General features: G+C 41.4%; 1 protein-coding gene across 5 annotated transcripts in view; it reads left to right on the top strand.

The window, feature by feature from the left end:
• The window catches only part of LINGO2 (leucine rich repeat and Ig domain containing 2), a 993,495-nt gene that overhangs the window by 930,781 nt on the left and 42,583 nt on the right, over window positions 1–20,131 (top strand). The gene's annotated exons all lie outside the window — the stretch shown is intronic.

Below are 20,131 nucleotides of genomic sequence, written 5' to 3' on the forward strand. Positions count from 1 at the left end.
AACTTGCAAAGATTGAATCAATTCAAGCTTAGGTTTTTTGAATGTCTGTCCCTGGCTCCAAGGTCTTTTGTTCTAATGCTTAACCATGGTGATAGTAAGAGTTCTTCTGAATACCTAGCCTAAATTTCCTTTGTTACAATTGAAAACTATTGCTCCTAATCCTGTCCCTGTGGCCATAGAGGATATTTGATAATCATCCTCTTTATAACCTCCTTCAGTTATTTAAAGACTGCTATCAAATCCCTCCTTATTCTTCTTTCCAGACTGAATAATCTCAATTCTTCCTGTCTCTACATGTCTTTCTTCCTTTTCAGTGCAGTACCCAAAACTGGACACAGTACTCCTACTGAGACTTCACCAATACTGAACAGAGGAAAAGAATCATTTCCCTTGACTTGCAAGTGATGCTTCTATTAATTCAGCTATATGTGCTATTGGCATTTTGCAACAAGAGCACACTGTTGGCACGTGTTCAGCTTGCAGTCCTCCATAACCCACAGGTCTTTTTCCATCGTATAGACTAGCCCAGGGATTGTCAACTGGGGGTATGTGTACCCCAATGGGTACTTAGGTCATAGGGGGTGCAGGCAGGTGAGGACGGAGTGCGCCCTGGGGTGTGGCAGCGGCATCTCCCCTGACGCGTTCCCATATTTTGCTTCTTACCTGGGGGAGGGGGAGGAGCGCACCAGGCACCACCAGCCCTACGTAGGATACCACAGCACCTCCCTGCCCCCCACCTCAGCTCACTCTCTGTGCTTGCTTCCAGGAGCAGGGCCAGGGGCACAAGAGCAGCAGTGCCCCTCTGTGGGCTGCACATGTGCCACACGGCCGGGGCACAGGGGGCTTGCATGTGGTAGCTGCCACCATCACCACAACCCACCATCCCACACCACTGCCGTGCCCATGCCACTTTCCTAAGGCCCATTGCACATGCAGCTCCTCAGGCTGCCGATGGGCAGCACACAATTAGTTACACGTAAGGCCCATCAGCAGCCCATGGAACCGCACATGCAATGGGCCGTAGGAAAGTGGCGTGGGCACGGAAGTGGTGTGGGGTGTTGGGTTGTGGTGATAGCAGCAGCCACCACATGCAAGCCCCCTCTGCCCCAGCCATGTGACGGGCTGTAGGAAAGCAGTGTGGGCGCAGCAGCAGCAGTGGCGCAGGGTGGTGGGTGGTGATGACAGTGGCAGCCACCGTGTGCAAGCCCCCCAGCTGGCCAGGCAGCACATGTGTAGCCTGCAGAGGTGTGCTGCTGCCCTCGCCCTGTCCCCCACAGCCCTGCTCCTGGGAGCAGGCACAGAGACACGCTCCCACCACCCTGTCATTCCCAGTCTGGCCCCCCAGTCCCTCCCTCTCCCCCACCATGCCCCTTCCCTCCACACACTTACCAGATGGGGAGTGTCTGCATCTGTGCGTGTGTGTGTGTCTGTGTCCTGCCCGCCCAGCAGCAGCAGGCACATGGCATTGCACAGCTCTTGGGGCAGGGGCAACGAGGTGCAGAGCCCAGCCTGCAACAGTAGTTGCCTCCTCCTCACACACGCATCTAGGGGGCACGTGCCCCCTGGACCTCTACTGGGGTGCACACAGTGATGGGAGCCACCCCACCTTTTCCCGCACCCCCCGGACGATCTGCTCTTGCGGCTCCATCCCACACTCCATCCCGGCTGTGCAGCGCCTGCCCCTGCCCCAACCCTACTCCCTCCCCGCCACTCCGCCCCTTAAAAACAAGAAAAATTAAAGGGGTTCATGAGCTGAAACTTTGAGGCAGAAGGGATATACTTTTTAAAAAAGGTTGGAAACCCCTGGAGTAGCCAATTATTCCTCTGTCTGTATTTGCCCATATTGTATCTGTTCTGTCCTAAATGCAGGACTTTGCACTTGTCCTCATTTAATTCTAATTTTGGACCATAACTCCAGTTTGTCCGGTTCATTCTGAATCCTAATCCTGCTTTCCAAAGTGTTTTCAATTTTACTTAACTTGGTGTCATCTGTAAATAGCATACCCATCTGCATTAATAGGAGTAATTAATCCCTGTATTGATATGGATTAGGTATCATATTAGGATAAAAACAATATAAATGGTTAATACTTTATTCAAACTCTTATGTTTCCTGTTTCTTTCCCCAAATTGCTTCTTTATTGTCCATTTTTCCCTTCACACACTCTAGTTCCAGTTCAGTGTATGTATGTCAAATTATAAAGAGTCATGTTCAAAACAACGCAGTAGGAAGAGGTGATTCTCATTCCAAAAAAAAGACCTTTTGGACCAGAACCCAGGTAATGTAAATCAATGTAGCTCTATTTGTTTACATCAGAGATTCCTCTACTTGTTATGGCCTTTATTTTTTTTTCTCTTTTCTCACATTAAAGCTTTCCTTGGAAAGCGATGGCATAGAGGCTGTTGTAAGAGGTTCACAAGTTGTAATAGTGGTGACTGGCAGTTTGCTGCAGCTCTCATTTATTTTCCTTTAGTGTTCTTAACGTACATGGCAAAAAAAAAATGCATTTCCTAATATGTAGCTTTTCCTCTCCCTCTAGCAAGGATAAACAAGTCTTTTAATGTGAGTTGCATGAAAGAACTTCCTTTCCCCTCTCATGCTTGCAAACTTTGTTTGTTCAGAGCTGCTGTCTTCCTAGTGCTCCAGTTCCTCCCCTTTTGCCCCAACCTGGTTTATTAAATGAATTCCCAATTCACTGAGTCATCTTAGAGATGTCCACAAAGCAGGCAATATGCATCTCCTTGAACTTGCCAGACAACATCCTAATCTGAAACTCTATCATGGAATTCTTGTTAAATGGTTTGCTTTTGAAAATAATGCATACACATGTATTTTTAAAAGGCTGCATAAAACTTACATTCATGGCACAACTAAGTGGGCAAGATCAATCTCTTGGCAGAAATCCCTTGGTTTTGGAGGAGTTACAGCAGGGGAATGTGGTCCAGTGAGTTGCATGGCTCTTACTTAATTCTGTAGTTAGAATCTGTTGTAAAGAACTGAAGCTCATGTTAATAGAGCTGCGGTGAAATGAGCTCTGACAAGATAATGTAATTGTAATTGCTCTGCATCCTGTCCATCTTTTGCACTACTTTTACAGAAGAAGAACTATTTGAGATGAACTGGGATATCCGTGAAAAAGTCCTTCTAATTATGATCCCCTTACTCAGTTGCAGATGTGTTCATAATGGACTAGTTAGCAAAGTAAGCCATTGAATTCTGTCTGCTACGTAATCTAATCTGGTGCACTTCTAGGGCAATTATCAAATACTCCAATATTAAATAGGGCCTGGTATAGCTGTCTGAAAAGTAGTATGTAATGGATTTGGGGTGGTCATTAGCCAAAGACTAGTACTTGTGTCAGAAACTGTTATAACAATTATAATTTTAAATACATTAGCAGGCGAAAAGAGCTTTTGGTTTTTAGAATGAGCAGGTCGAGTTCTGCACACTTATTCCACCTGGTCCAAGCAGTCATTTGTTTGGAATAATTTAATACCCCAAATGTTCCACTACTCCAGTGATTCTATCAAATTTCTGTATTCCTAGGGATAAACTGATACTGTGCATGGATAATATTCCATGCAATAAGTGGATGCTAACCAGACCACATTGTGACAAGTAGGTCACATCATATAAACAATAAATTCTGTTTAGCACAGGCCTAGACATTGGCATTCTGAATTGTTTTTTGTGGTGCACAAGCTAAAATGAAAATGCACGTGACACAGTGACACTTCCATACAGAGATGAAAAACAAATATTGCATAAATAATCAAGGGCAACCCAGAATCTTTTATTTTTATCTATCTGAAGAATAATTGCTCCTGACACTCAGTTGTAGAACTGATAAGGGAATAAATGTGATAAATGTCACTGAGCTTATTGACTAGCAGCTGCATGCTTACCATAAGGAAGCACAAAGAAGGAGACATGAAATCCATAGAGGATAGGTTGCCTCAGCTGGCATGTGATCCCAATCACTGTATCGAGTTAGCAGTGAAAGAGGGGAAGCCAACCGTTACCTGTGCCATATGAAGAAACAGGCGTGACATGGAGCTTTTTGTTACATGGCAGGAGTGCTGCCTCAAAGGGCCATGTACAATGTTAGCTAACAAAATAGGGAAACTGTCTTTAGATTGTTTCCCCTCATTGTTTTGCTGAGATTGTGTGCACAACTTACAGCTTGAAAAGCAATGAGATTCTAATGAGCACCACATGAGCCCCAGACACCCACTGGATTCAGATGGATTCGCTGCTGATGTGAATTCAACTCATACTGAACCTGCTGATTAACGGTACAAGCCACATTGTTTGCTTCGTGACGCTATGTAGCCTTGCATTCTAATGGTAGAAATGTATTGTGTTTTTCCAGGCAAGGTTCTTTGAGTAGATGTGATATCTTTTATTATACCAACTGAGTAGTTGGGGAAAAGTTTTTAGCAAGCTTTCAGGCGCAGTCACCCTTCTTCAGGCATAGGGAATCTCTGCTGATCTGAGACTCCAAGATTTTTCCACACCTTCCAAGGATTGCCAAGCATGTTTGTATTAAGTATTACTCAGTCCCTGTGAAGTAGGGATTGTCATCATTGCTGTTTTACAGATGGGGAAGCAGACAGCATCAATAGCAAAACCAGTAATAGAACTAGAAAATCCTGACTCTGATTCCACAGCTTTAAGCACCATTCCTCACTATGGTTATTAGCCTGTTACGGGGGTGTCAAGCCCATCAGGTTTTGTGGGCTGGATGAGTGGTGCAAGGCCAGTCCATTGTAAGCTGTTCATGTATTGTGTGCCCTGGACTGGTCTTTGCACCATGTGCAGCTTGCACCCTGGACTGGCTCTGTGCACTGCATACAGCGTGGGCCAGGCCCAGGCAGCACCTGGGTCAGTCCAGGGTGCACCACATGTGCAGCATTTGACTCCAGCTAAGATCCACATGCAGTGCCACAGGCTGGATGATCGGGCTACACTGGCTTAATCCGCCCTGCAGGCTATATCTTTGGCACCACTGGTCTATCGCATTTCCCTTCCATCTGCCACAAGTAATTCCAAAAGCTGATCAGAGATTTAGTTTTTGCTAGTATGCACAAGTAGGTATGAGAAGGCCCACCAAACTTTCACAGTTTAGCAATTGTTGTTGTAGACTGAAGGGGTTTTTTTTTAGTTTTGACGTGAATAGGAGCCACTTTTGATATATAAAACAGCCAGTATAGTAACAAAATATTACCTGCTGCCACTCTACAGTGAAACCTCTGTCCCATCAAATCTGGTAAGGAAGGATTAGCTGGGCCAGTCTGAACACAGACAAATTCCATAAAACATCTACTAAGTGTTTATAAAAGTTCAACATTTATCAGCCATTGCTATAGGATTATTATGGTTTGTATTCAAGTATAAGAGGAAACAGATAGTTTCAGAAATGCCTGGGAAATGCTGATTATGTACACTAGAACCAAGAGATAGTATGGGAGACTCATGAAATGGCACTTTTCATTCTGTAGCCCTGGAGAAATGAAACGTTTATACCAGTGTAATCAGCTCTGTGGGCTTGATCTGGCACATGTCTGTGGGTCTGATCCAGTCTGAAGACCAGCCCTGCACCCCTCAGCCAGCCCTTGGGGCTAGACAAATTTGACACCCCTGTGCTAGTGTGCATGTTCATCTATTAAGGGCCTGAAGCACTATAAAGCCAAGGTTCCACTCTTATAGAGGTAATGCTTTTCAGATGAGATGTAGCAATTGTAACTACTAACATTCTCTTGACATATTTTGTCAAAATGGGGAAAGCTAATTATTTTGGCTGATTTTTACCTCTACTACTTATATTCCATCTATGCAAACTTCATGCTTTTTCAGTTCCATTGTTTTTCTCGTACACTTTGTCTCATACACTTTGTGCTGCTACCCAGCCCGTCCACAGGTGGTGGATAGTGAATGACCTTCAGGGAAGGTTAGCTGTGAAATAAGCATGGATTACTCTGATAAATAAGCAGTCATAGACCAAGCAGTGGCAGAAGCACCACCAGGATGTGGTGGGAACAGCAGGTGGCAATGCTCTCCTCCCTAGAAAGCCATATGTATCCTTCACGGGTGCTGTGGCATGGCAACTACAGGTCGCTACTGTAAGAAGCCTATCTGGCCTCCAGCCCTGGGTCTATAAGTCCTCAGCAGTGGAGCAGGCAGAAGAAGATGTTAGAGTCTCAACAGCTGCAAATGTGGATGAAGGCTGCAGTGGAATGAGATGTCCAATTGATGAGATCTCCAAATGACAACACGAGCTAGAAAAGCAGGAGTGCCAGAAACAGCATGTCACAGACAGAGCCAAGAATCCAGAGCCCCCCATTCCACATGGAAACGCATGCCTGAGTTGCAGTAGAACCTGTTGATTCTGGATTGGCTTTGTCAGTTATCTTAAGACTCACTGATGAGACGGTCATGGAAGACAATCATCCCCAACTGCAAGGGATTGCTGATGGTGACTTCTACAATATTTCTGTGCGCTGTTAAACAGCTCCTGCATTTGACCACAGAGATAACTGTATTTATGCAGCAGGAGAAGCTATACCTACACCATATAAAGTGAAGTTTTTATATTCGTTTGTAAAATATTTTGGCATTTTGAGAGTGACATATGTGTTGAAAGAGACAAGGATACTATAAATTGTGTCTCCTGACATCCAATCTTGTAGATTGTAAATATTCAAATTGTGCTTTCTTGTTAAAGCATTGTAGAGTTTATAGAGCCTGGTCTAAAGCCCACTGAAACCATAATCGGCCTTTGGCCATGACCATACACAGGACCAAGTGTATGATAACTGTTGGTTTCAGTTTGCTAGACATGCAATTATCTGCAGTCACTCTGTAACTATACAGTAAATATGCTTTCTAATACAACTTATGACTAATTCTTATAGCTAGAAGCTTTGTTTCGTGACCAAATTAAAGGTCTTCATAGTTAAGGATATTAAAATCAAGGAGCAATAATAGAATTATTCTGTCTTGAGTCACTCTGTCATCTGAATGCCTGTAGTAATTGAGCACAAACATGTTGAATTGTCCTTTTGCCCCATGTGTTCTTCTCATCCATGCTTTTGCATTAATTCAGGCTCAAGTTGGCCATGTAAGCAGATGGCCAAGTTCATAAGAGCTTGTTGGGCCAAAATACAGAGTTGTTTTTAAATCATATTACCACAGCAGTGCTACTCAAATAGTCAGACTTTTAATAGTGTTCACAGAGCATGAAACAGGAAACAAAATCTGATGTGGCCTGCCAGAGCTGCACAACAGGCTGCCATGAAACTTCTAAATGGGAGAGAGAACCACTGGATTTGTAAAGAAACCAGTTATTGTGTGCTGGTGGAATCCCTCCAGGATGCTGAAGGGCATCATCTCCTTTTTTTATTCTTTTAGCATCCATACCCACTAACTGCAAAAATATTAAACACAAAAATATTTATGGATCCAACTGCTGACATGAATGCATTCATTACAAAGACACTGATATACCAGCTGTAAATTGAATGAGACTTTATTGTGTGAAGATAAACATGCTAATAGAACAGTATTTTCTTTGGACTTACACATCATTGCAAGGCAAAATTACTTCTTTTAAAACATGCAACACAATGCTGCTGTGTTTTGTTATGCTTTTCAAGGCAGAAGTGAAGATCCTCATCTGGAGTAAACCAGTGTAAACTGCATGGATTTGCACTAGTTAACAGTAGCTGACAGTTTGGCCCATAGCATCCAAAAGATTGCAAATGAAAATAAGTGACAGCCTGGCAGCTAAAGCATAGAAGAGTGAATGAGATACTCACAGTAACACCCCCAAGCAGTGAAATGCACGAACATGCACACAGCCTCCATGAGATTAGAAACTGCTAGATCTTATTCCAAGACAGTTTTTTCCTGATATGTGTGTGTTTATGCATATTTGGGAAATGAGGGCACATTCCTTTACGCTGCAATAAACTGTTTCAGAGAGAGAGAAGAGGAAGAAAAAAACCAAGTAAAAGATATCTGCTGCTGACTCTTACTGAAGTAAAATGACAAAAAACATACATTGGGTAGGCTGATTGAGAAGGTTTGAACAGGCTGCACTATGCAGTTTATTCACTGGAAAAGGAATACATATTAGGTGTTTGTCAGATGCCATAAAAATGACTGAAGGCCGGCATGTGATGTGATCAAGTCACTGGACTCTGTGATGCTGAGCAAGGGATAAAATACCAACCTGAAAGCTCTACCTCATGATTCCAGTCATAGTGGATTGATAGGTTCCTCATTAAACCTATTTTGATTTCAGTGAGGCAAGCAAAGGTTCAGAAGACAGGCACTGAAGTAATGTTTCTGTGTGTACTAAAAGAATGAGGTGATTTCTTTCCAACTCAGTGGCCTCATGAGAGAGCTTTATTTCTTCCAGCACTAGAAAGGAAAGCAGGACTAGTGTTTAAATTGTTGGAATGGGACTTACAAGATTTGACAAAACTAAGGCTACAGACAAGGCTCGTCTACATGTGCATTAATGCGCCTTTTCTAATGTGCATTACATTTAGTACCTCCAATGTGAAGTACTAAATTAATGCACATCAGGCTGCATTAATGCACAGTAGCGCATTTGCACACCTTTTTAGTGACACTTAATGTGCAGTAGACTATTTTACTGAGCATTAGCGTAATGTCGTGGTTTTTTACATGACACTTTAATATGCAGTAAAATAGTCTACTGTGCATTAAAGTGGACCTGTAGATGTGCCCACAATGTATTCATAGCAAAGGATTCCAATAAATGCTGTTATAATATTGTCTATGCATTGGTCCAGGGTGGAATAGGAAGGACATTTTAATTAAAGTGGCTCCTGGATGACCACTCTAATTAAAATGCTGCAGTGTCATGTGTTTTCAGTGTCTTATATTTCAAGACCGAGGGGGGGATTTGATAGCAGCCTTCAGCTCCCTGCAGGGGGGTTGCAAAGAGGATGGAGCTGGACTGGGGGTCTTCAAGAGAAGGTTGGATAGATATCTGGCTGGGGTATTATGATCCCAGCACTCGTACCTGCCCAGGGCAGGGGATCGGACTTGATGATCTGACCCTAGAAACTATGAAAATGGCTGCAGTGGCATTTTAACTGAAGTTCATTTGATGAGTTTTAGTTAAAGTACCCCTGCTGCCATTTTGAAATGTGGAACACTGAATACACATGATGGTGAGGCATGCTGGAACAATTAATCAAGCTTGTTTTGATGTGTTAGACCATATTGGAGCACAGGTATAGGCACCCAATCTTTGCATGAGCCTATAGTGACAACTATAGCAAAATCACTCCAACTTTGCCCCTGTTTTATTTCAAAGCCAAAGTTAGGGTGATTTAAGTAAAATGTTACTGCAGACTGGCACAGATGCAACAGTGAGAATGTCACATCTACTTTATACTCCTGAGTGATGACTCCTCACCCCTTTTAAGCCAGCTAAAATGTGCCTTTGTCCATACCCTAAAACTAACAAGATTTGCAAAACTCAAAAGTTTCTAGTAGCATTAAACCAGACCATTACATCCAATGGGAATAATTTAAAGTGCCTGTATGCAAAATAAATAGCATCTTCTCCAAACTAATGGTCTTGATGCGTGCAAAAAATAACTCTAAATGAATGTGATAATAAAAGTGAGACAGGAGGCTGTTCATGTAAAATGAGCCTAATGTTCAGGGCATTCAGAGAGATGAGGGCATTTGGAATACATGCTCAGAGTGCTCCTGCATTCTTTCAGCTTTGGATCTGGGTCCTCAGTTCCTCTGCCCTTGCTTATAAGAAACAGCAGCCTGAGCTGCAAGTCTGAGCACTGACAATGCAAATGCAAAGCAGCCAGAAGAAAAGTGTTTAGCTGGATTATATCCAATCATTAGCTGCAATCACATGTATAATCAAGTCTGTTAACTAACTAAGCGTCATTATCTGTAAGACATAACTCTCAAGTAAGGAGACAACTAGAATAAGAATGTGTTCAATACTGGCACTGTATTACAGCTATAAAGACAAACTGTCAGAGACTAGATTCTCTTTATCTGCACTGTTCCCATTAGCAGAATATTAGAGCCAGTCTAGCAGTGGACAGTAGCAAGTACTAGCAGTCATTGCCTGAACTGTGTCTGTGCTAAATGTTTCTCACTTGGTAGAGGTATGCAGATCAGTTCACTCAAGTTGCAGATGTCTGTAGCTTCTGTGTGAGAGGTCACTCATGTATTCTCTGATTTTGGTAAAATCAGCCCCGGAATTTCTAATCAGACTTCTTCTTATTTCCAAGAGAACATGTTTAGAGTAAATCAATGGCATGTATTAAGAAGTGGCACAACAATCTCTCAATGAAAAGGTCTTTCAGATACTTTTAGGAAAAGATTTGTTAAAACAAGAACAGAATTAACATTTCTTAGTATCATCTACTTTGACATTTCTACCCAGTAGAGGACACATCCACCACCCTGAAGAAGGGTGTTTGTGGCCAAAAGCTTACAAAGAACAATTTTTCCAACTATTTAATTGGTCTGATAAAAGATATCACATCTACCCAAAGAACCTTGTCTACTTATGTCCTTAGATTAACACGGCTACAACCAACAACCCTTGATATCAAAGATGTATTTCCATGTTATAATGAAAATCTTGCTGAGTTTCCCAAGCTGAGCTTTTTGTGATATTTTGACATGGGTTTCATACAAGCCAAAACATTTTATTCAGTTCTTTAAATTTCCCAACATGCTGCTGTTGCTTGAATAATGGCTGTAATAGAGAACTCCAACCTGAAATCATTTGTAACAGCACTTTTCATGCATGTGGATGATTCCTTGTCTTTTTTGTCCCCTCCCCCTGTCTCTCTCTTTTTTTTTAACCCATGTTCGATGTATTCTGAGACTTCTCCTAGATTAATCCTGCTTTAAAATCCAGTGTCTGATTCTGCCTTCATTAAAGTCCAATGGATTGCCACTGTTAAATTGAATAGGTAAATGATAACAGATCCCTTCCTTGTGAATGCTTGTTAATTTGCATTCAGCCCTCTTGTTCGGTTAGATAAATACTTCCAAGCAATCTAAGTTCCCGAGTGCTTGCTCCTCAGAAGTGACTGCCATGAAATACTGATAACACTAGAAGTGAGTCCTACTGTGTTTTTTTTTCTCTGATAGACCAGACTTTATCTCTTCTCTCTTTGCCCCAGTGATAATTGCTTATCAGCACATTCAGACCTTTCCCTAGGATTCTGATGCCACCAAATTTTACTGTCCCCAGTGAAGACAGACAAGAAGTTTGGTCCAGTGAATCAATTTTTAATGGTTTCAATAGAAATTAGATGCTGACTGATTATTGTTTGATGTTGGCTCCTGTGTCTAAGGATGATAAGACTCTTCCAGAGATTTGTTTTCCTCTCTTTTGAATGCCTTCCCTCTCTACCTCTGATGCCTCCCAGGCACAGAGAGAAACAATAAAATATGTATTCAACTAAAACTAATACTTAAACATTGAATTTATTTTTTTAAAGAGTGCTGCCATCCACACTGTGGCATTCACCCCCTCTCAAGATCAAAGGCAGAAAGATAAGAAGCATCTAAGTACATAGGGCTCATATAAATGAATAAGCCTTCAGCCTAATGTGCAGTAAAGGCAGGAGCAGCACTGAATCTCTCTGCTGTCTAGTGGAATAAACCACATGAAGGACTCTATGTTGTGTTACATTCCCAAATCCTCAAACTTACCCCTGAGCTGAAGTGTTATAATAATAGGAATAATTTGCATAACAGTGGGTGCATCTACACGTTCATTAATGCACCATAGTTACAGTGCATTAAGTTCAGTACCTGTATTACCAGATACTAAATCAATGTGCAGTAACTGGCACTACTGCACAGTAGTGCTGGCACACGCCTTTTAAGTAACACTAATGTGCAGTAGACTAATACTACTGCGCATTAACTTACTAGCCTGGCTTTTGCCATGACATACAGTGTGCAGTAGAATTACTCTACTGTGCATTTAGCATCTCATGTAGATGTGCTCAGTATCACAATAATGCCCATTCCTGCCCCAAAGTATTTGCAGTCCAGATAGACAAGTCTGACAAAGGGCGGGAAGAAGGAAATACTGCTGCCCCTGTTTTACATGTGGGGCACTGATGCACAGAGAAAGTAAATGCCTCACCCAAGATCACACAAGGGAACAGTAGCAGACCTGGGTACATTGGTACACAGATCTGAGTCTCAGTCTTAGCCATAAAACCAGCTTTCCAATTTTGGGCATGCCAAATGTAATGTTAATTGGTATTAGTTTACTCTTGTCTTGTGCTTCTTTAATGAAACAGTGAAAAGTTTATTCCTCCTCCCTAACTATAGATTTGTCCATAAATAGAGTCCTCGTTACGTTATTTTCTTTTAAATGAGAACAATTAATTCTATTTATGCATGTCTGCCTGCTGGCTTGAATGTAAGAGAGAGAGGCTGACCATAACACTTCAGTACTGGGTCAGAAGAAATAAAATACTTTTTCTCTTTCTCCTTTTCTCTTTCTTCCCCTTTTGATGCTCTTATCTTTCCTTTTTTCTCTTTTTCTCTTTCTTTTTCTTTGAGTGAAGTTACACTTAGACCATACTAAATCTGTGGAATGTTAAGTGATGTTAAAGTTAGGACTTGCTTTGAGCAGGTGCACGTGAATATCATTTCTTGTCTACACAGCTCTGACTTGCCACTAGAGAGCTGCTGAGCAGGGATGTGGCTAGGAGCCAGGGCTGTATCCCTGCTCTAGATGGGGTGGGGGAGATGGGAGCGATGCATCCTGGGATGCTGGAGGACTGTGAGCTGATCATTTTATTTCTGTGGAGAAGTCTGAAGTTACCCTAACACAAGGAAGGTAGCACAGCCCAGAGTTAAACCTCACCTGAAGTGGCGTAACTTTGAGATGCTCAGAGATGTTCACTTTGCATGAATTAACAAGCTTTAACATGCAGATAATGCTCATATTTTCTGTGTCCTTAGCATGGTTTAAGCGTAATGTGTAATTTCACCCTTTTTTTTAACAATTCTTTTCTCTTTTGTTTCTTGTCTTTTCCTGGCATTATATATTTGCTTTCCATTTGCCTTCTTTTCCTGTTACCACTCTTCCTTTGCTTTCCCTTCCTTCTTTCTTCCCCCATCTCTTTCTTCTCCTCCTCATCCTGCTGTTTCCTTCCCTAGCTTTCTTTTCAGGAAAGGAAGTGCTTTATACTTGCACCAGGATACAAGTTGTAGCCATACTGGTCTACACACCAAAGGAATCAGAATGCTGGGTAGAGATAATATCTTTTATTAAACCAAGCAGATATTTGCAAAAAAACCCAACTTTTTTTACAAGCTTTTGGGCACACTTACCCTTCTTCAGGCATAGAAGAATGTAAAGATTGTAAAATTTTCATTTCCACCTAGAAGAAATTTTATAAGCTTTGCATTCTCCTATATCTGAAGACAGGTGAGTGTGTCCAAAAGCTTGCAAATAAAGAAATTATTTTGCAACTGTCTAGTTGGTTTAATGAAAGATATCACCTCTGCTACAAGTTCTGATTCTTTATACTTGCATCATCACTTCCCAGTTCAAAGCCCTCCTGCCCAGCTCCATGTACAAACAATAGCAAGTGAAGCTGACATTCTGTTTCTGAAACAAAGAGAGCACTTCATAGCTTTTGTCAATCATTTGCTGCTTGTGTGTTGACTAGAACAGCAAGGTGTAAAAAGTTTAAGTATATGACACTAATGCTTCATGGCCTTAGTGGAATCCTACCCCAGGCTTTCTGTCAAGCCTACTATTGAAATAATAATAGAACTGCTCTTTCTGTGGCTAGACATGAGTCCCTACCTTAATTCCCAACATTTTTGGTATGTCTGCATCAGTAGTTAGGATGAAATTCATTTAGAGGAACAGACTTATAGAGCTTTTCCCACCCTGAAGTCATCATTTTAGCACCACTCTGGGTGGGTCTACATGACACTGCGAAGTAGACTAATTAGCTCTGCAGTAAATGCCATGCATCTACATGCTCACCCCTGTTAGGCTGAAGCAAACTAATTAATTAATTACATACAAGTGCTATCGTTCTGCAGAGTCATTTACTCCTCAGGAGCACGTGTAGACACTGCCCCATCCAGCCCCTCTGTAACGCATTGAGCTGGGGGGGAAGGGGGGAGCAACACTGGGCTGGCAGGCAGACCCCTGGAGACTCCTGCCACATGGGGGTGCTCTGACCTAACTCAGTGTGCTGTGGTCCTAGGTGCACGTTCAAATGGCACACCCAGGAGGAATAAACTCTAAGGCAATAAGCTCCAGAGTTTATTGCTTTGCATTAACAAAAAGATGCACCATCTGAGTAACAAATCCAGTATTTGTCTCCCTAGCTGTGTAGTACTTGTTTTCAGCAGTTGTAAAAGGCTGAGAGCTGGATATTCGAGAGCTGTGTGATCAGTTTTGGCTGGTTGCTAATACTGAAATCCTGATTTCAGCCAGAGTAAGGCATAAGCTGTGCATAGGGTTTTTTAAATCAGTCTACTGCAGTGGCTTGAGTTTCATCCAGCTACATAGTATTTCTGTTAGATGTCTTAACTTTTATTTTGCTTGTATTTAATAATAGTGGAATTAGGATGTATTTGCTAATGTTTGTTAATATTAGTAATCAATAAATACCACCAAGTATTTGGATGGTTACATGCCTTACCCAGAGTCACTAGAGGCTCTTATTTTATCTGAATGGCTCTGCCTGTAATTATCTTTAAAAACTAGATATTAGAGTGAATGTATAACTGAGAGCAATACAGCACTAACACAGTAAGCAACAAAAACCTAACAATGGTCAGATACAACCAGACTGGAAAATGTATTGTGATTAATATACTTTGCACTATGGACCCTCCAGTTCATTCTGAGGAGGAGGAAGAGTTAATGAGCATGTTACAAAGAGGAGGAATGGGCTAAAATCAAGTAGGAAAAATATTATCTGAATATCAGAAAGAGAGAATTAATGATGAAGTATTTTAAGCATGTAGTCTCTCAAGGGAGATAGCAGAAAGGGACTTTTTAAAAAGTGGACTGGGTAAAACTTTGGAAAGGATACTGTGGGTAATAAGTTTGCAAAATCAGGGAGGTGGAGTGGATGATCCAGCAGGACTTCTCAGATTTCAGCCATTCTAGGGAGGTCAGAGCCTCTTCAGAACTAAGGTTACAACCAATTTCTTTGATAAGGCCTGCTTTTGTTCCTTTGTTTTTGCACATATTTGAAGATGAATGAGGAGAAAGTATAATAATAGTTTCTGACCAGCATTAACGTCTTTAAGTTGTAATGAAATCCATTTCCTTGTACTGGTTAGAAACGTAGGCCACACATTTATTTAGTACAATACTTATTCAAATATATGACAACCTTGAGTAGAAGATAACGTCCTCCCCCCACCCCAAACTAGATTCTGGTCAATATTTGTCTCCCTGGTCAGTATTATAACAAAATGATCAATTTGTTATAATTTTCCAGGTATAGAAATGAATGAATTAGATCCTTGAATTTGTGCCTCTCCCACTGCTAAAGCAGGGAAAAAATATCTGAGGGGCTAGGGAGCCCCCTTGCCCTCTGGTCAAAATGATGTTATGGTGAAATACAAAACATATAAAATATTGGGTCTAAACCTCAAATCTTCCCTCTTTCTCAAAACCTCATCTTTAATCAAATGCTTTGATTAAAGATGATATGATGACATGTCACTGGTTTATTTAGATGCCACATCATCCTGTTTTCCTCTTTGGTCTGGACTCCCTAGATGCACTACTGTCTCACCTATTAGTGATCTACAACACTGGGGTTTTTCTGTGGAAAGTTTACATGAAAAATGGAAAAAACTATTCTCAGTAACCTTTTTTTGACCAGTTCTTGTCTCTACCTCTTGAATTTAAGGAAGTATCTGTTATTGCATCAATTAGCTCCAAATGTATTTGAAAAGCACTCATCATTATTTTGTCTTCATTACATCACAGAGGTAGCAGCTAAGGTTGCAACAACATTTAGAGTGGGTTTTTCACTCTCTGTTTTCAACCCTTCTTGGAACTCAACAAAGGAACTCTCATTGACTTGAACAGGGACAGAATCCAGCCACCATTCAGCCCTTTGGAAGATACTGCCCATTTACAAGGCGTTTATAAATTCCTTCTGCAACTTTAAATGTAATAACTTTAGATGTACACATGATAAAGGCAAACTGTAAATGGCAATTGAAATCATAATTCATTAACTTTTAACACAATACTGCTCAAATTTCTAGACTTCAACATAACCATAGCCATCTTTCGTGATGCATCATTCAATCTGATTTTCTAACTCATAGAAAACATTTTCCAGTTGCTGCTGAGTGATTTAATTAATTGCATTTGTGATCTTTACCCTATGCATAGCTTGCACTATGCTAAAAAGCTTAATGAATTATACTTTCAATCTCTGTTCACAGTTTGCTTCTATCATGTGTGTATCCAAAGTTATTAAAGTTTGAAGTTGCACAAGGACTTTATAAACACCCTATATTATACTCGCTGTCCTCACTTGCGTACAACTCAAACTTTCAGGCTTAAACTTTCTTGTCTTGGTTCCTGTTCTGTTTTGCTTTGTGTTTTTAAGAGTTGAAACATATTTGATTCAGCTGTTTCAGATAAGAAATGAAACACACATCCAGAATGAAGAGAGATAAGTGTTTGTGTTAGACCCATCATCCAAAAGTTTACAAATCTCTTTAAATGTCCCTCTGTAGACATTCAGCCAGTATCCCAAAACAAGGCACTTGTGTGCCCTTAAGAATGTATACTGTACTACCCCCAAAGATATACATGGGGTGGTGGACACTATAGAAAAACTTTTAAGTATGCCTAGCACATCACCTCAAAAAGCTAAATGTCTTCTAGGGACATAGTGGTTTATTTAATCTACAGGAAACTGTGCAGTTGACTAGCACTGACCTTGCCTGTAGGTACCACATCCCTGAAAGGCTGCAAGGGAAAAGATGATGGACAGTATGGTGGAGTTATGCACAGCTGGGCAGATGATACTGCAGAGCACAGTTATCTGATGCTATAGTGCAATATTTTTTTAAGACAGGTTTATGAAGTGTATTTGTATTCTTACCAAGCTTTTGAAGCAGTAATGGTGTAATAGCTTAACAGAGACACCTAGTGGCTTCAACAGTGAAAATAGAATTTCCTGTGCTACTCACTTGTGAACTTTCTAGGTTTTTGCAGGGATTTTCAGTACCTTCATTTAAAGATGTCTCTTGGAGGTTGGTTTTTTTTATTTTTCTACTGCAGTCCTCTTCTTTCCTGCATCCTTTATTTTGTTAGAATATAGCTTCAGAGTTACGGAAGTGAGGAGTACCTCTCAGTACAGAAATGTTTGTTGCTAACCACTTGTGCCACTGTTATAATTAGGGTTTACAGAGAAGAGCAGGTAAGAGGCCACTTTACAACATGAATTCTATGTACCAGCTTTTTCAATTTTAATCTGAATTAAATGGTTAAGCAGAGAAAAGTGTTTGTGTGTGTTTAACTTCCCTTCCTGTATAAGGTGGCTTTGTGTTGATCATATCTATGGTTCAGGGCCAAATTTTGCTTGCCTTTCTGAGGTGAATAGTCCCATTGAAATAAATAGGATTTGAGTAGGCAAGTCAGGTTACCCCACAGTGAAACATGGTTATATTGAATCTTTGTATATAGCATATTCACATGGTTGTATAAAAAGATCAGTAGAGGTGAAATGTATTCTTGTGCGAAGGGCCAGCACATAGCCTCCCCCGAATAGGACTGAGGGGTTATGTGAGGGAATAGACTTTCTTCCGTCTAGGAGTGAGTTTCAATCACAGTACTCAGACAGTATACATAGTTATATAGCCAGTATATGCAAACAGATTTCCATGTACCATATTCGTTGCAATATGCAAATATGTCTTATTTTGTTGATGGTATGGAACATCATAATATGGAACAGCTGAAAAATTGTTACACAGGTGTAATAGCATTAATTTCCTGCATGTCCAAATTACTTATCTTCCAAAAAATGTAGAGTCCACAACTGATATATTCGGGTATTTTCTATTCCTAGAGAACCATGGGAGAAAAAAATAGATATTGCGTATGATTAATACATGGTGGCCAAAAGAGCTTGATTAGTTATTATTCCTCCCTTCACTCATAAAGTTCAGTGACATAAGACAGATCCAGTGTCATATATTCTTTGTCTGTTTATCTAATACCCACTTTATTTTCGATATAAATGGCTTGCAAGATTAAAACAAAAGTTGAGCAGCACACAAAAATCTCCCACTGTGTATCATGACTACATGCTTCTGGTGCTTGCAAACATATCATTCTCTCTCCTTGTGTAGTTTTCGTGAGTGCTGTGTTTACTATTCTGATTTTATATTCATGTTTGGTGATGAGTGACCTTTTCTAGTCATGATTCCCAAACCATGGAAGTCAATGGATTGTTGATGGCTTTAGTGGTCATTGTATTACATCCCCAGCACCTATCCCATTCCCTTGCTGAATTCTTAAATTGTGTCACTGTGGATCACGAGGAAGGTCTTCACAGTACATTGGTGGAACTCACAACTGTACTTGAGCTCATAGAAAAGGCTATGGGCAGTTGTTTAGGTAAGAGAAGAAAAGAGAAGAGTGCATGAACTCATTCGGATTGCTCATGGAGCAATCTTTAATGTAAACAAAGAGTATGTGTGAACATGAAAAAAACATTTTACCATGCCAAGATGAGTGAGAAAATCCTTTCTCCCAACACAAAAAGAGTGTGTATAGCTATCCAAGAGTTAAATCAAGTCCCACTGGAAGATCTTCTGCTGGTTAGTCTATCTTAACTGTCTGTTTGTGTCTTTTGGGTGTGGTGGACACATAGGCCCCCTCTACACATTACACTTGAAAGGTGTGATTAACCAGGAAATCCCACCTTAAGTTGTGACCCAGCTACATGTTCAACCAGGAAATCCCACCTTAAGTTGTGACCCAGCTACATGTTCAACCAAATTGTGGCATGATAAAACTAACAATATGCTACAAAATTATTCCACAAAAAATGTGTCACAACTTTGTAGCTTGTTCTAATCACACCATTAATTGAACATGTAGCCAAGGGCTCCCCTGTGACTGGGAGCCCCATCAACTGAGGAGGTGCCCCACCTGCTGCCAGCCTCACAGCTGGCAAGGCTCACGGTGGTGGCTGTGTTGTCACCTGTGGAAATTGCAGCAGAGAGAAATCTGCAGACTTCCCATGAGACTTGATTTAACTCTCTTAAATAGCTGCACACACTCCTGTGCTGGGAGAAAGGCAGGGCTCACAGCAGGGGAATGTGACATGGCAGGAAGCACAGTTGCGTGGATCACTCACGAAATCCCATTGCTTCTTTACCTGCACATGTAAAGAGGCCCCTAGTACCTCAGTCCTCTGCTCTTTCTCCCTGCCTTCAAGGGAGGGGAAAGGAAGGAAAGCACTGGCTTACTGATAGCTCCCTGGGCACAAGGTCTCAGGGAGCCTTGCAGGCAAAATCCCACTGCACTGCCCAACAATGAGCTGAGATGAGGGAGGAAAGGAGAATTTTCCCTGCTGGGCAATTTTAAAAGCTAACAGAATTGGGAACCAGTCTTGGGGAGAGCCTCTTCACCCCTGGCTTTCCATTACTGCCTGCACCTCCCAGTTGGCAACATGGGAAGCAATTTTAAAACCAGCAGGACCAGGAACCAGGGTTGGGGAAGCTGACCCGGGCCTTGTTTCACTCCACCTCCGGCTTTAAATCACCCATTGTGTAGCCCATCTGAGCTGCACATGTAGTGATTTAAAAGATGGAGGGATGCTACTTGAGAGCCTGCCCCATTCTGAGACAAGGGAGCGGACAAGCTGTCAATGAATAGGCTCCCCTAAAGCTGGGGGTGGCCCCAAACCAGCCTTCTAGTGCCCTCTGGCTAGAGAGCTTGCTTGCATAGCTCTCCAGCGAGGGGGCTGGAACGCACATAAGCTCCAGCTTCTGAATTATTTTCCTAGCAGTAAGAATTTCAGAAAAATCCTTACTTCTAGAAATAAATGCCTGTCCATG

This window comes from Alligator mississippiensis, chromosome 3, assembly GCF_030867095.1.
Source record: "Alligator mississippiensis isolate rAllMis1 chromosome 3, rAllMis1, whole genome shotgun sequence".
In the NCBI taxonomy this organism is placed as follows: Eukaryota; Metazoa; Chordata; order Crocodylia; family Alligatoridae; genus Alligator; species Alligator mississippiensis.